Source organism: Amblyraja radiata, chromosome 5 (genome assembly GCF_010909765.2).
Source record: "Amblyraja radiata isolate CabotCenter1 chromosome 5, sAmbRad1.1.pri, whole genome shotgun sequence".
NCBI classification, from domain to species: domain Eukaryota; kingdom Metazoa; phylum Chordata; class Chondrichthyes; order Rajiformes; family Rajidae; genus Amblyraja; species Amblyraja radiata.
The window spans coordinates 70160496-70178694 of NC_045960.1; positions in this window are offsets into that span (position 1 = coordinate 70160496).

The following is an 18199-nucleotide window of genomic DNA, read 5'->3' on the forward strand; positions in this document are numbered from 1 at the left end:
AGTTAAGTACAGGTCAAGGACAGGCAGACTTGACTCAGAACTGCTGTAGCTTTGGGAGCAACAACAGCAGCAGGAGGTTAGCAAGAGATACGACTGATTGGCTCTAGCCCAAGTGGGAGGAGAGAAGTGAAAACAGTTTAAGTACAGGTCAAGGACAGGCAGACTTGACTCAGAACTGCTGTAGCTTTGGGAGCAACAACAGCAGCAGGAGTTTAGCAAGAGATACGACTGATTGGCTCTAGCCCAAGTGGGAGGAGAGAAGTGAAAACAGTTTAAGTACAGGTCAAGGACAGGCAGACTTGACTCAGAACTGCTGTAGCTTTGGGAGCAACAACAGCAGCAGGAGATTAGCAAGAGATACGACTGATTGGCTCTAGCCCAAGTGGGAGGAGAGAAGTGAAAACAGTTTAAGTACAGGTCATACACAGGCAGACTTGACTCAGAACTGCTGTAGCTTTGGGAGCAACAACAGCAGCAGGAGTTTGCAAGAGATACGACTGATTGGCTCTAGCCCAAGTGGGAGGAGAGAAGTGAAAACAGTTTAAGTACAGGTCAAGGATAGGCAGACTTGACTCGGAACTGCTGTAGCTTTTGGAGCAACAACAGCAGCAGGAGTTTAGCAAGAGATACGACTGATTGGCTCTAGCCCAAGTGGGAGGAGAGAAGTGAGTCAGTGCTGGGAAAACAGCTGAAAACTGAGGAATTTGGTTTGTAAATTGGTAAATCAGGCAATTTATCAGTCAATTTAAGCAAGACTGCTCTTAGCGAGCGGCACTTAGCGAGCGGCCTTGTGAGGGGAGTGCCCTGTGAGAAAAGTGTGAGTCTTTGGCTCGAGAGTCTTCGGCGAGGAGGCTGAGGGGAGGAGACTACGCAAAACACTGCAGAGGGAGAGACGAAAGAAGGAGATGTCAGGCAAGCTGATTCAGTGTGATGCTTGCAGTATGTGGGAGGTCAAGGACACCGCTGGTGCCTCTGGCTGCTACAAATGCGGAAAGTGCATCCAGGTAGAGCTCCTGAAGGGCCGTGTTGGGGAACTGGAGAAGCAAGTGGATGACCTCCGGTTCGTCCGAAAAACGGAGTCGTTCCTCGACAAGTCCTACAGTACGATTGTTACACCTAAGGTACTGGAAGAGAGAAGGTGGGAGACAGTGAAAACGGGAGGGAAGCATGGAATGCCAACGTCCCCGGGTGTTGTACCTCTTGTGAACAGGTTCACCCACTTAGAAGCTGTCGGGACAGAAGAGGTGTTTACACTGGGCGGCGGACTGGCTTGTGATGCGAATAGGGCTGTTGAGCCGAAACCAAAAAGGCCTAAGGCAGGCAACGCCATTGTAGTAGGAGACTCCATTGTGAGAGGTACGGACAGGGGTTTCTGCGGCAACAGACGGGATGCGAGGATGGTGTGCTGCCTTCCTGGTGCCAGGATCCAGTATGTCACGGACAGAGTGCAGAAAATCCTCAAGGGCGAAGGTGAACATCCGGAAGTGGTAGTGCATGTCGGCACAAACGATGTCGGAAAGAAGGGGATGAATATTCTGCAGCGTGACTTTAGAGAGCTCGGAAAAATGCTGAAAAGCAGGACCTCCAGGGTTGTTATCTCCGGTTTGCTTCCAGTTCCTCGTGCTGGCGAGAGCAGGAACAGGGAGATACGGGACCTGAACGTGTGGCTGAGGAACTGGTGCACGGGGCAGGGATTTAGATTCTTAGATCACTGGGATCTGTTTTGGGGTAAGGGGGAACTGTACAAAAGGGACGGATTGCATCTTAACAGGTGTAGGACCAGCATTCTGGCAGGCAGGTTTGCCACTGCTACACGGGTGGTTTTAAACTGAATAAGGGGGGTGGGGTGTCGAATGGGCTAGTGGAGGATGGAGTTAAAGGGAAAGGGTTTCTTAAATGTGTGAGCGTAGAGACAGAGGGGTGTAAAATGAGGGTAGAAGCAATAGGTAGCAAGGTGAAAAGTAAAAGTGGCAGGCCGGAAAATCCAGGGCAAAAATCAAAAAGGGCCACTTTTCAACAAAATTGTATAAGGGGTAAGAGTGTTGTAAAAACAAGCCTGAAGGCTTTGTGTCTCAATGCAAGGAGCATTCGTAATAAGGTGGATGAGTTGAATGTGCAGATAGCTATTAATGACTATGATATAGTTGGGATCACGGAGACATGGCTCCAGGGTGACCAAGGCTGGGAGCTGAACATCCAGGGATATTCAATATTCAGGAGGGATAGAGAGAAAGGAAAAGGAGGTGGGGTAGCGTTGCTGATTAGAGAGGAGATTAACGCAATGGAAAGGAAGGACATTAGTTTGCAGGATGTGGAATCGGTATGGGTAGAGCTGCGAAACACTAAGGGGCAGAAAACGCTGGTGGGTGTTGTGTACAGGCCACCTAACAGTAGTAGTGAAGTTGGAGATGGTATCAAACAGGAAATTAGAAATGCGTGCGACAAAGGCAAAACCGTTATAATGGGTGACTTCAATCTACATATAGATTGGGTGAATCAAATTGGCAGGGGTGCTGAGGAAGAGGATTTTTTGGAATGTATGCGGGATAGTTATCTAAATCAACATGTAGAGGAACCAACGAGAGAGCAGGCTATTTTAGACTGGGTATTGAGTAATGAGGAAGGGTTAGTTAGCAGTCTTGTTGTACGTGCCCCCTTGGGCAAGAGTGACCATAATATGGTTGAGTTCTTCATTAGGATGGAGAGTGACATTGTTAATTCAGAAACAATGGTTCTGAACTTAAAGAAAGGTAACTTTGAGGGTATGAGACGTGAATTGGCCAAGATTGACTGGCAATTAATTCTAAAAGGGTTGACGGTGGATATGCAATGGAAGACATTTAAAGACTGCATGGATGAACTACAAAAATTGTTCATCCCAGTTTGGCAAAAGAATAAATCAGGGAAGGTAGTGCATCCGTGGATAACAAGGGAAATCAGGGATAGTATCAAAGCGAAGGATGATGCGTACAAATTAGCCAGAAAAAGCAGCATACCGGAGGACTGGGAGAAATTCAGAGACCAGCAGAGGAGGACAAAGGGCTTAATTAGGAAAGGAAAAATAGATTATGAAAGAAAACTGGCAGGGAACATAAAAACTGACTGCAAAAGTTTTTATAGATATGTGAAAAGAAAGAGATTAGTTAAAACAAATGTAGGTCCCTTGCAGTCAGAAACAGGTGAGTTGATCATGGGGAACAAGGATATGGCGGACCAATTGAATAACTACTTTGGTTCCGTCTTCACTAAGGAAGACATAAATAATCTGCCGGAAATAGCAGGGGACCGCGGGTCAAAGGAGTTGGAGGAATTGAGTGAAATCCAGGTTAGCCGGGAAGTGGTGTTGGGTAAATTAAATGGATTAAAGGCCGATAAATCCCCAGGGCCAGATAGGCTGCATCCCAGAGTACTTAAGGAAGTAGCTCCAGAAATAGTGGATGCATTAGTAATAATCTTTCAAAACTCTTTAGATTCTGGAGTAGTTCCTGAGGATTGGCGGGTAGCAAACGTAACCCCACTTTTTAAGAAGGGAGGGAGAGAGAAAACGGGGAATTACAGACCAGTTAGTCTAACATCGGTAGTGGGGAAACTGCTAGAGTCAGTTATTAAAGATGGGATAGCAGCACATTTGGAAAGTGGTGAAATCATTGGACAAAGTCAGCATGGATTTACAAAAGGTAAATCATGTCTGACGAATCTTATAGAATTCTTCGAGGATGTAACTAGTAGCGTGGATAGGGGAAGAACCAGTGGATGTGGTGTATCTGGACTTCCAGAAGGCTTTCGACAAGGTCCCACATAAGAGATTAGTTTACAAACTTAAAGCACACGGCATTGGGGGTTCAGTATTGATGTGGATAGAGAACTGGCTGGCAAACAGGAAGCAAAGAGTAGGAGTAAACGGGTCCTTTTCACAATGGCAGGCAGTGACTAGTGGGGTACCGCAAGGCTCAGTGCTGGGACCCCAGCTATTTACAATATATATTAATGATCTGGCATGAGGGAATTGAAGGCAATATCTCCAAGTTTGCGGATGACACTAAGCTGGGGGGCAGTGTTAGCTGTGAGGAGGATGCTAGGAGACTGCAAGGTGACTTGGATAGGCTGGGTGAGTGGGCAAATGTTTGGCAGATGCAGTATAATGTGGATAAATGTGAGGTTCTCCATTTTGGTGGCAAAAACAGGAAAGCAGACTATTACCTAAATGGTGGCCGACTAGGAAAAGGGGAGATGCAGCGAGACCTGGGTGTCATGGTACACCAGTCATTGAAAGTGGGCATGCAGGTGCAGCAGGCAGTGAAGAAAGCGAATGGTATGTTAGCTTTCATAGCAAAAGGATTTGAGTATAGGAGCAGGGAGGTTCTACTGCAGTTGTACAGGGTCTTGGTGAGACCACACCTGGAGTATTGCGTACAGTTTTGGTCTTCCAAATCTGAGGAAGGACATTATTGCCATAGAGGGAGTGCAGAGAAGGTTCACCAGACTGATTCCTGGGATGTCAGGACTGTCTTATGAAGAAAGACTGGATAGACTTGGTTTATACTCTCTAGAATTTAGGAGATTGAGAGGGGATCTTATAGAAACTTACAAAATTCTTAAGGGGTTGGACAGGCTAGATGCAGGAAGATTGCTCCCGATGTTGGGGAAGTCCAGGACAAGGGGTCACAGCTTAAGGATAAGGGGGAAATCCTTTAAAACCGAGATGAGAAGAACTTTTTTCACACAGAGAGTGGTGAATCTCTGGAACTCCCTGCCACAGAGGGTAGTCGAGGCCAGTTCATTGGCTATATTTAAGAGGGAGTTAGATGTGGCCCTTGTGGCTAAGGGGATCAGAGGGTATGGAGAGAAGGCAGGTACGGGATACTGAGTTGGATGATCAGCCAAGATCATATTGAATGGCGGTGCAGGCTCGAAGGGCCGAATGGCCTACTCCTGCACCTAATTTCTATGTTTCTATGTTTATCCTGGAAGTAATGAAAGAGAACCAGGAACACTCTTGGCTTAGATGGCTTGATATTCGGGACGTCTGTTGGTGTAGGTCCAATTCGGTGGGCACGCGAAAGCATAAGAGGTCTTGGGAAGAAATCCGCCCCCAGCACTTCTTCAAAAAACTCAGTTATAAATTTAACAGGGTCCGAGCCTTCCATCTTTTCAGGAATCCCGACCACCCTTAGGTTGGATCTCCGCGACCGGTTCTCGAGGTCATCTAACTTCATTTTCAGGAGTGTGTTTTCACTCTGTAATGCAGCTATAGCAGTTTCGGCGCTCGCCAGTCTGTCACTGTGGTCATTCAGGCCATCTTCAACCTCGCAAATGCGTTCATCGTGCAATTCGTGATAGGATTTAACTTGCTCCAGACTGGTGTACACCGGCGACAAAGCCACTTCAAGTTCTCTTTTTAGGACAGAGTTAATTGCTTGTGTCACATCAGCAAGGAGTGCTGAACGAAGCCTCTCCAAATCCTCTGGTAGTTCAAGGCCAGCTTCCGGGAGCGGTGCCAAAGCTGCAGCACTCTTGCTTGAGATTTCACTGTCTTTTCCCCCGGTTTTAGTTCAACGGCTCATTTTACTTACTGTTTCAGATGCTTAACACTGCCTTGAGTCCTTCATAGCGTTTAATAGTGGGTTATCTCAAAAATATAGCAAAGATAAACGAGTAGACTTGAGCAGTAATCGGGAGCCACACTCACACACAGCTGTTCAACCCATGTTCAACCCGGAAGTGATAAAATCGAACCTGCCTCCACCACTTCCTCTGGAAGCTCATTCCACACAGCTACCACTCTCTGAGTAAAGAAGATCCCCCTCATGTTACCCCTAAACTTTTGCTCCTTAATTCTCAAATCATGTCCTCTTGTTTGAAACTTCCCTACTCTCAATGGAAAAAGCTTATCCACGTCAACTCTGTCTATCCCTCTCATAATTTTAAAGACATCGATCAAATCCCTCCTTAACCTTCTGCGCTCCAAAGAATAAAGACCTATCTTGTTCAACCTTTCTCTGTAACTTAGGTGCTGAAACCCAGGCAACATTCTAGTAAATCTCCTCTGTACTCTCTCTATTTTGTTGACATCTTTCCTATTATTAGGCTACCAAAATTGTACACCATACTCCAGAATTGGCCTCACCAATGCCTTGTACAATTTTAACATTACATTCCAACTTCTATACTCAATGCTCTGATTTATAAAGGCCAGCACACCAAAAGCTTTCTTTACCACCCTATCTACATGAGATTCCACCTTCAGGGAACTGCGCACAGTTATTCCTAGATCCCTCTGTTCTATTGCATTCCTCAATTCGCTACCATTTACCATGAATGTCCTATATTGATTTGTCCTGCCAAGATGTAGCACCTCACACTTATCAGCATTAAACTCCATCTGCCATCTTTCAGCCCACTCTTCCAAATGGCCTAAATCTCTCTGTAGACTTTGAAAATCTACTTCATTATCCACAACACTACCTATCTTAATATCCTCTTAGTATTCCTCCAAGGGAAATAATTCCTCTTTATTCACTTTCTCTACAACCTTAATGACAAACACTTCTAACTCTTCTTGCCATCTTTTCTCTAGCTCAAAGCGTTTCCAATTGATCCAAAGTACTCATTGCTGGTTCTATACTTTCCCATCTTTTCTGAGACACGTGAAGGGCACCATCAGAATGGACACCAATAATCTGATTGCAGTCAAGCGAAGATTTGTGAACTTCAGAAACCTTCTTGTTTTTGCTTGTTCTTCCTACCAAAGTGCATTATATCACAAACATCTGCATTGAATTTGATCTGCCATGTGGATTCCCATTCAGTTAGAAGAAGGTTCTGATGCAAGATGTCATCTGTCCATGCCTTCCACAGATGCTGCCAGGCCCGTTGAGCTCCTCCAGCACTCCCCCCCCCCCCCCCCCCCCCCCCCCCAATTTTGTAATCGAACAATATCCTCCTCACTGTTTACCAAATTTAAAATGTCAGGATCATTGGCATTATTTTAAAATTGTATCATTTTCCAACCCTATGCCCCTAACGAGGTCCGGAAATGTGTCAAAATTTTACTTCCCTCGGAAATCTAGTAGTAGGCCCCTATCGGTCATGACTGACCATGGGTGATGCACCCTGATCAGATGCAAGCCTGGTGATATCATATGGAAGATGGGCTGTTGCCCATGCAGCACGTCCCCCCTCTCCACGTCGCTGTTCGATCCAAAGGAACAGCAAGGCTGTTACAGTTTGGAACCAGAGCTGTAACAGGAGCTGCCTGAGCAAGATTGTAGACAATGACGAACTGCCTTAGGGGCTCCGACTCTGGATTTTCTTGAGGTTTACTCCTGGAGCCTTTTCCATGACTGGATATGGCCACAAGGCAGTGGAGGTTTTAAATCAGAATTTTCCCTCTCCTAGATGGACTGCCTTCCCAGGCTGACGAGCCCCATCTGCCCGAGACTCGTGGGGGTGGGAGCGTCTACCTTCCCGTGCAGGTCTATAGCACCTGCCCACTGCCCAGAAATCTAGAGTGCACCCAATCCAAACCTGATTTATTTGCCATATCTTAATCTACCTTTTTAAATTCCTTCCCATCATCAAATTTTAGAATATCTAATATGAAATAGAAGTAGGAGGAGCCTTTTGGTTCTTCCATTCAACCTGCTTGATTATTCAACAAGGTTGAGGCTGATTTTGTTTACTTCTGTGCTATTTTCCTGCCCCTGGTTCATTACTAAATGAAAAATATGTCCATCGTTGTCTTGAATGTATACTCGGCTGAGGCACCACAACCCTCTTGGACAGAGAATTGCAAAGATTCAGTACTCTGCAATTGAAGTAATTTATTCTCAATCTTGAATGGCTGATCACTTATTTTGAGCCTGAGGCCTTCACTTTTACACACAGCAGCTGGATCAACCTTAATTCCACTTCAACTTTGTCAAGACCCATAAGATTTTTCTACATTTCGAATATGTAATTTTTGAAATTTGAGTGTATAGGCCCTATTTGTTTAATCTGTTGTTCAGGATAACTCCACCTTTCCCCCTCCACACATATATAGACACACACACCCTGACCCAGGGATCAATCTGGTGAGCCTCATTCCATTCCTTCTATCTTGATTATATTGTTTGTTTGCCAGGGAACCAGACTGATGCATAATATCTCATGTGTTGTCTCACCAATGATTTCAATTATCTTATTTAAAAATGATTTTAGGATGGCTTCATCATGAATAAAGACATTGCCAAAGCACCATTTTGTATTTCTGTCATTTCTTATAAAGTACATTTCCCTTTGATCCCTAATCAGCCCCAACACTTCTTAAACCCATTCCTGAAGAAGTTTTTCTGATACCATTATATGATAATTGCCGGTCTAATCTTATGAACAATCTTTGCACTTTCATTTTTTTTATATCCCTGCTGATATCTCTATATTCAACCTGATTATCTTATGTATCAACTGGTCATCTGTCATATATCCCCTTTTATGCTTGATATTATTCTTTATTTCTGATGCCAAGCTTTGGGTTTGGTCTCTTTACTTTTCATCTTGGTGGAATGTACCCAGACTATACCTATATCATTTCCTCTTTAAAGGCTGCCCACTTTACGGTACAGTTTTGCTTTTCAATCTTTAATAATACTTTCAATACTAAAGTCATATTGAGTCATTCTCCTGGTGATTGTTCCAGTTTCTCCTCTGGTTTCTTTTCAAATCCTAAATTTGTTGGGTAGTTCACCTGACGATGCAAATTGTCACTAGTTCGGTGTTAGAATTGGGGAGGAGGTTGATGGGTGGATAAAATGGGTTAAAATAGGATTAGTGTAAAAATGGGTGTTTATGGTCTACACGACTCAGTGAGCCAAAGGGCTTTGTTAACATGTGTATCTCTCAATGACTCCATGGCACAAATGTGGACAGAGATAAAATAGTTTAGAGACGTATTATACAATAGAAATATCATGCCTGACTGGTGTGTGCTAACTCAGGATGATGAGGATGCTGTTGGTGCTATCTCTATGGTAACTAATGCCGTAAATGAAAAAAAACCCCAGAAACTTCTGGTATAAGAACTCCAGGCAGGGGTTTAGAAAGCACATAATGAGTATGCAAGGAAAATAATGTCAGAAATGATTGATCGTGCACCTGAGGTGAACCAGCCTTCTCCCTCACCAATAACAGGTAACCTGTGCTCTGGATCCACAACAAACTCAATTCAATTATCTCCCTATTAAACATCTGTTAAATTATTCCTTTACCAGAGAATTCCACAAATTCACAACTCTCTGGGTGAAAACGTTTTTCCTCATCTCAGTTCTAAATGGCCTGCCTACCCCTTATTCTTAAACTGTGGCCCCTGGTTTTGGACTCCACCAACATCGGGAACACGTTTGTTCAATCCCTTCATAATTTTTATATGTTTCTATGAGATTCCCTCTCATCCTTCTAAATTCCAGTCAATACAAGTCCAGTCGCTCCATTTTTTTCATCATATGACAGTCCCGCCATCCCGGGAATTAACCTCGTGAACCGATGCCACACTCCCTCAATAGCAAGAATGTCCTTCCTCAAAATAGGAGACCAAAACTGCACACATACTCCAGGTGTGGTCTCACCAGGGCCCTGTACAACTGCAGAAGGACCTATTTGCTCCTGTACTCAATTCCTCACATTATGAAGTCCAACATGCCATTAGCTTTTTTCACTGCCTGCTGCACCTGCATGCTTACTTTCAGTGTCTGATGTACTTCCTCTTTTCCTAACCTGACACCATTCAGCTAATAATCTGCCTTCCTGTTCTTGCCACCAAAGTGGATAACTTCACATTTATCCACATTATACTGCATCTGCCATGCATTGGCCCACTCACCCAACTTGTCCAAGTCACCCTGCATCCTCGTGAATGTGTGCAGTGTCATACTCGGTGGTGTTCGCATCTATCTTTAAACAAAACACCCTTGCTATTTCTGTTTGTCCCCAGGGGTCATATCACTTCACTTGTTTGAGGGATGCTCCCACCGGACTCAGCCCCTCATCCAACAACGAAGGACACTGGGTTGGGGTCTTCTCCATAGGGCATTCACTTGGCTGCACCAATCTTCAGTGCTTCAATTAAATCCCTGCGATGGACTTTGTTTCCATCCGCTGGATGGATGCCCTAAATGACGCAAAAGTTAATCACCGCCGCGTTGACTGAGGGCAATGCCTCGGCCCGCATCACCTGGACGTGGGACACGTGCCCGCCTGCAATCAGCGGCAGGTCTAAATAGCGCGCCCCCCTCCCACTGCTTCCACTCACAGCGGGTTCACGCGCTGTCTCTTGCAAATGGGGACGATGCAACAGCACAAGACAGACACCGCCCGGACGGGCGAACTCTGGACCATGGCGCGGGTACTGCTGATATTTGGGTGAGTTTTTGCAATGCGACGGTGGCAGGGTTTGGGAGCAACACCGGGGTTTGCAGTCCCGCTGATGGGCGCTCATGTAGCGGCGCCTGCTGGCGCACGCAGGTATCGAACCCGGCGTTTGGAAGCCGTGGTTACGTGACTCGGGAGGGGCTGCTTGTTTTCACGCGGTCTTGCTTTCGTGCGGCAGTTCAGTGCTGACCACCGATGTGGCCAAACGTGTGTGAGAGCCTGTGAACTGAGAAGTTATTTTGTGAATAAAAATACGTTTGAAAACTCAGTTGTCGTTCTTGTGACCACCAAATTGGTGATCCCGATGCCTTACATCAGAGACCTGCCGACCATCGCCAAGTATGAAGGGCTCCTGCTCCACACGTTCGGTCTCAGTCGCAGAGACAGGGCGGCGAAGATCCTAGCATCGGCGATCGGCGGCCATCTACCATCATGGCGAAGATGTTAGCCCTGATGGATGGGCACCGACCATGTCTGCTCTTCGAACAGGCGTTCCTGGAGCAGATGCCTGACGAAGTCCGACTGATGCTCGCCGGAGCTGATTTCAGCGACCCCCAGCACCTCGCAGAGAGAGCCGACAAATTGTGGGCACGGGTGCAACCGAGACAACATCGGGAGGAAGAAGAAGCCCAGCCCAGCGCTGAAGAAGCATCACCGTTTCCAGTGGTCTACAGCCGACGTCGTTGGTGCTACTACCATCAGCGCTACGGCCCCGAAGCCCGAAGATGCCGGAGCCCCTGTTCGTTTCAGGGAAATGCCTCGGCCGATCGTCCATAGAGGCGAACGCGATCGGCACAAACGTGATCGCCATTCCGGCCACTGTTTCCTGGTGGACTCCGTGCCATTGCCAGCATCCTGTGCCGAGCGCCCGAGATACTCGCGTCGGTAAGGTAGGACCCGTCCTCTCGGCTGATAATGGGAACGACATTCGCACTTATGGTACGCGGACCCTGGACTTAAATTTCGACTCTCGTCCATATAGGTGGAAGTTCACCGTTGCTGACGTCGCCCAACCGATCCTGGGGGCCGATTTCTTGCGCGCGTTCTCCTTCTTAGTCGATGTGCGAGGCGGGCGCATGGTCCCCGTGTCGGACCTATGCCCTGCCAAGCCGCGTAATCCGTCCATGCCCCTACAGCAACTCGACGAGATAGCTGAGATCCAGCAACCTTTTGCAGCCCTGCTTGCCGATTTCCCAGGGCTGCTCATGCCCGATTCAATGGGGCCGCACCCCATCATGGCGTGGTCCACCACATTCCCACCGAGGGCCCAACAGTTCACGCCTGCGCGCGCCGCCTCCTGTCCGATAAACTGCGCATCGCACAAGATGAGTTCCAGCTTATGGAGGACATGCAGATTGTCCGGCGGTCGTATAGCCCTTGGGCTTCCCCGCTGCACATGGTACCTAAAGCGTCCGGGTGTTGGAGACCTTGCGGTGATTACTGGCATCTTAACTCCATAACCATGGCAGATCGGTACCCAGTCCCGAACATCCAAGATTTCTCGGCTCATTTGGAGGGCGGAACCTTCTTCTTGAAGGTCGATCTCATTCGCGGGTATAATCTAATTCCGGTCCATCCCAACGACGTCCCTAAGACGGCCACCATCACCCTTTTCGGCCTTTTCAAATGGCTAAGGATGCCTTTTGGCCTGAAGAACGCTGCTCAGGCGTTCCAAAGGTTAATGAATCAGGTCGGTCGGGGTTTGCCGTTCATATTCATCTACCTCGATGATATTCTGGTGGCCAGCAGCTCGCAGGCAGAGCACGTCAGGCACCTCTGCCTGCTTTTCGAATGGCTGCGCTAACACGGGTTGGTGATCAACCCCGCGATGTGCCAGTTTGGATTGCATTCCATTTCATTCTTGGGTCACAGCATCACCTGTCACGGCGCACAGCCGCTGCCCGAGAAAGTCGATGCTATCCGTCGCTTCCCGAGGCCTCTATCAGTCAAGGGTCTACAGGAGTTTATCGGAATGGTTAATTTCTACCACCAATTCGCCCATCACCAGCCGCCATCATGCGGCCGTTGTTCCAATGTCTGGCCGATAAACCTAAGGACCTGGTCTGGTCCAAGGAGGCGGAGACGGCGTTCGAGGAGGCTAAGACAGCATTGGCCAACGCCACTATGCTGGAACACCCTAGGTGGTCAGCCCAAACGGCCCTCACCGTGGACGCACCCGACGTCGCGGTGGATGCTGTCCTCGAACAACGAGTAGGTAGCTGCTGGGTGCAGCTGGCATTTTTCAGCAGGCAGCTGCGAGCCCCCAAAGTTAAGTACTGCGCTTTCGATCGGGAACTCCTCGCGCTCTACCTAGCGATCCGCCATTTCCGTTATTTCCTAGAGGGGCGCGCGTTCACCGCATTCACATACCACAAACCACTCACGTTCGCTTTGACCAAGGTGTCCGATCCCAGGTCAGCCCGGCAACAGAGGCACCTCACCTACATTTCCGAATTCACATCTGATATTCGGCATGTGGTTGGGAAGCTGAACGTTGTAGCTGACGCGCTGTCCCGTCCGGCAGCCCCCGAGGTTTCCGCTCTGTCTAGGCGTGGATTATGAGGAGCAGGCCGCTGCCCAACAGGTAGATGCCCGTATGGAGGTTTACAGCAATGCTGAATCAGGACTTAAGCTGGTTAAGGTGCCCTGCAGCGCCGCCGGCGTGCGGGTCCTTTGCAATGTCTCCATGGGCAAAGCCCGTCCCATTGTCCTGCTTGCCTGGAGGCGTCGGATTTTCAACACCATCCACAGCCTAGCACACCTGTCCATTCGCGCCACCTCTGCCCTGGTCGCGGCCAAGTTTGTCTGGCATGGGTTACGATAGCAGGTCGCAGCATGGGCCCACTTGCATCCCCTGCCAGACTTCCAAGGTACAGAGGCATGTGCGCCCGCCCGTGCAGGATTTCGCTGTCCCAGACGGCAGGTTCCTGCACATCCATGTCGACCTGGTGGGTCCCTTGCCGTGTTCGCACGGGGCCACTCACCTACTGACTATCGTGGACAGGTTTACCAGGTGGGCGGAGGCGATACTGTTAACTGATACCTCCGCTGAGGCTTGTGCGCGGGCTATTGTCTCACATTGGATTGCTCATTTCGGGATTCCTTCCGATATCACTACTGATCGAGGGGCCCAGTTCACGTCCTCCCTGTGGAGTGGTATGGCGCAGCTGTATGACGCAAAGCTGGATCAGACCACCGCGTATCACCCAGAGTCCAACGGTTTGGTTGAGCGTTTCCACAGGCACCTCAAGTCGGCGTTGAAAGCTCGACTCACCGGCCCAGATTGGGTCGACCAGTTGCCTTGGGTCCTCCTAGGCATCAGAACCACGCCTAAGGAGGACCTCAAAGCTGGTTTACGGCTTAGTTTTGCGAGTACCTGGGGATTTTCTGCCCATTCCCCGGGATCAGGAGGTCCCGGCTTCGGCAGTGTTAGCTGACCTTCGCAAGCTGGCGTGCACTTTGGTCCCGGTTCCCACTTCCCGGCATGGGTCGTCCGCGGTGTATGAGCCTACTATGTTACGGGATTGAGCTTATGTTTTCCTTCGTAGGGATGCTCACCGCTCGCCGTTACCGCTGGTGTACGAGGGTCCGTACAGGGTGCTGAGGACTGGTACCTCGACATGGGTGGCAAGGAGGTGTACGTCTCCGTGATCCGCCTTAAGCCAGCACACGCCGACGAGGATAGCCAGGTGGCAGTGGCTACTCCGTGGCGTAGAGGACGTCCACCGGCCATTTTGTCGCCCTCTGCACCTGTTACCACCGGTTATGTTCCTTTTTTTTAATTTAAATTTTTAAATTTTTATTTATTAGAAGCAAATGTACAAGAGTAAAACAAACGGCATATAAAATTATACTGTTAATGTATAGCTTCAATTTTAACTTTTTAACTTTAAAATAGAGGAAAAGAAAAGAGAAAGAACAAGAGAGAGAAAAAGTGAGAGGTGCAAAGTAAGGACCCGTAGACTACCAACGTAGTGTAGCCAAAGATACGACCCGTAGACTACCAACGTAGTGTAGCCAAAGATAGGACCCATAGACTACCAACGTAGTGTAGCCAAAGAGTGGGTGAAAGAAAGAAAAAGAGGAAAAAAAGGAGATATACCTGCCTCTCGTCCCTCCCCACCCACCTCACCCAACCCATAGTTGGATTTAAATCCAAAGTTGTGTTGCGCCATACTATCCTTGTAAGAATTCGGTGAAGGGTGTCCATGTCTTGGAAAAATGATCTGGTTTTTCTGCCAAAACAAGTCTAATATTTTCATGATGTAGTGTCTCGGACATGTTTGTAATCCACATCTTAACAGTAGGGACTGATGTGTGTTTCCAAAATTTAAGTGTTAGTTCTTTCGCCATTATCAGGCCATAATTAAGGAAACGTCTTTGAAATAGTGTTAGCTCACAACAGCCTTCTGACAGACGTACCTAGAGCGATCAGTTCCGTGTCGGGGTCCAATTTTATTTTAAGTGCTTTAGAAAAAATTTCAAAAATTCCTCTCCAGAAATTATGTAACTTTATACAAGAGGCAAAGGAATGGGTTATAGTTGCTTCCTGAAGGAGACATTTATCACAAATAGGAGAAACATTTGGGAAGATCTTATTCAGTTTAGATTTTGAATAATAGAGTCTGGGGCAGCAGGGCGATGCTGTGGATGCCAATAGGATTAACAAATTCATCAATAAGGCTGGCTCTAGTCTGGGGCGGAGTTGGATTCATGGGAGGTGGTCTTGGAGGGGAGGATGCTCCTCAATCTGTGGAGCATCTTGGACCATACAGCTCACCCCCTCCATGACACACTGGACAACCTGAGGAGTACCTTCAGCAACAAACTGGTTCCACCAAGATGCAGTACAGAACGCCACAGGAGATCCTTCTTCCTTGTGGCTATCAAGCTGTACAACTCCTCCCCCTTCTGGCGAGGGGTAGACTGACTCCCCCAATCCTTGCACATCCCCAATCCTTTCCACTCATCACTTTAATTTCATGTTTCATGTATTTTGTGGTTTTATGAATTGGCAGATCAATTTCCCTCTTGAGATAAATAAAGTTCTATCGTATCGTACAATAGGTGGTGGTGTCCTGGTGATATGCAACTATGATAATGGATCACCCTACATACACGTAGCTGTCAATAATCAGGTTAGGGTTTAGAATTTAGAGATACAGCGTGGAAACAGGCCATTCAGCTTACCGAGACGCGCTGACCAGCGATCACCTATACTAGTTCTATTCTACAAATTAAGGACACTGATTAGGGACAATTCACAAAAGCCAATTAGCTACAAACATGCACGTCTTTGGAATGTGGGAGGAAATCCAAGCACCTGTAGAAAACCCACCCAACTCACAGAGAGAACGTACAAACACCGCACAGATAGCACCCGTAGTCAGGATCGAACCAGGGTCTCTGGCACTGAAAGGCATCAACTCTACCGCTGCTTCACTGTGATCTTGGGGATCATCTCCTCTGGTGTGAACAAACGTATTTCTGAGCCTCATATAATTTTTAATTTATCCTGTGTAAAGAGCTCAAACTCACACAGGTTGAAACACAAGCATCTTTATTGTTCAGGTCATTAACTACTAAGCAGGTCATCACACGTTCACACTGCTACTCGTACTGGTGGGTAGGATCTTACACTATGAATGTTCTAATTAGGTGGCGTTATAATTACTAAGCATTCTAATTGGCAAACATGCTATAGCCAATCTACATCTTCTATAAATGAAAAGTAAATAAAGCGTTACCACTACATTGAGTAAATAAATTGTTAAATTCAAATTGCCACATCTAATAATAAAGGGGTTAAACATAATCACCATATCTAGCAGGTGGCTTGCTAACCCGCCCGGTCCTCGTACGGTAAGGAGCTGCCTCATCAACCTTTTCCTCCGAAAAGTTGAGGGCGCGTTTCGGTGAGCCCAAGGGGCTTTGGGGAGTTACCGCAGGGGAAGACCGTCTCGGGGGCACCGGTGAACCGGTTACAAAAGGGGAAGGGGGAACAGACCGACACAGGGAGTGTGCGGGGGTAGCAGCTGCAGGTACTGGAACGGCTGGAACAGCGATCACTTTAAAGTTGAGTGGAGGTGCGTCAGGACCCTGGAGCGCCGGGCGCCGTTCCTTCACTGGAAGGAGGTGTTGGCGGCTGCGTCTGTAGATGGTACCACCGACATCGACCAGGTAGGAACGTGGTTCCTTTGCAGGGCCATGGATGAACCCCAGTTTGGTATGTCATTTGTCTGTCTGTAGTCGGACCACTTGGTCTTGGATGAGTGGCTTATCCTCATCCACCCCCTTGTCTGATACTGATATCCCCATAGCCCAAATTATTCACAAAGCCATCACAGCTCAGAAATGGAGCCCAATAGATTTTTTTACCCAATTCACAAAATGTCATGGTAGTGTAGTAACAAGATCGGGGAAAATGCCCTGAAATCACCGTCAGACGGGAAGGGTTGGGTCTATCGTTATCACATTGTAAGCACCAGACACATGTTCTTGCAAATAAAAACGAGTTAATGCTATTCAGGTGGTCTAATCTCAGAATATGAAATAATGCTTGCATGTTATTCATATCTTTAAAATTCTCTAAAAGATAACAGATTTTACTGGTGTCTAAAGAGTGCTTTAGTCTGGGGACAATACAAAACCAAACCAGATCCTTCAGCCCAACTTGTCCAGGCAGACCTAGATGCCCCATCTAAGCTAATTCCGCAATTGGTCTACATCCTAAATATTTCATATCCATGAACCTCTCCAAGTGCCTCTCAAATGCTGTTATAGTATCAGCTTCCACTACCTCCAATAGTAGCAATGTTACAAAATTTTGAGATTTAAAAAATCAAGTCTGCAATTTATCTCATCAGATAAAGCATAAAAATAAGTTTAATTTGACACCTAATTCACTTTCATATCTTCAGTATTAAAAAAAATATGACCATTTTGATACTCGGAAATTAGCATCTTGTTCCCTATTGCTTTTCCATTGACTTAACACAAAAGCTGTGATCGAGGACAGTCAAAAGCCCATAACTTTCTTAAAAATTAAGAGAACGGAATGAAATTTTCAGTTATTATAGATTGAAGCATTCTGAAACAAATATAAAACATCTTACTTGGATGACCTGAAATTAAAGCATATAATTAGTTAATTACCTAATTATAGTTAATTACAAAATTGACCGTTGTGACGGAAATAGTAATAAACACCCAGATTGCCTTGAAAATTCAAAAATGTGATATTCTCAAGATCAGAACTTTAATATTATTGTATTATATTCTGTAAGTCCATAACAGATAGGTAAATAAATAACAATTTCTAGCAATAGACCAAGTCTTTATGGAGAAGATCAGTTGCTAGCTGGTACATTGGCATATCATAATCAGTAGCATCATCATATTCCTCAGATTGTAACCAAAAAGCAACTCTGAGCACCTTGTTTTTCCTCAACTTTTCAATGTTGGCATTGTAAACTACAAGTTTTTGCTCTTCAAACCGCACATGACATGCCTTTCTCTACTTTCCCATTAACAATGTCCTGTAGATTCCATTTCTTAAGAAAAGGATATATTTTTTAAATAGCCTAAGTATCCAAATAACAAAATAATCCCATTCACACAGGAATTCACAATATAACATGATTTTCAAATTTCACTGTCATGAATTTATATCCCAGATGGAAGGAATTTAATGTTTAATTCCCATAAATTAATCTAGAAGCATCCACCCAAAATATAATCAAATTATTGCTTTTTGCACAATACATGTGACTCAAACTGTTGTGAATATTTA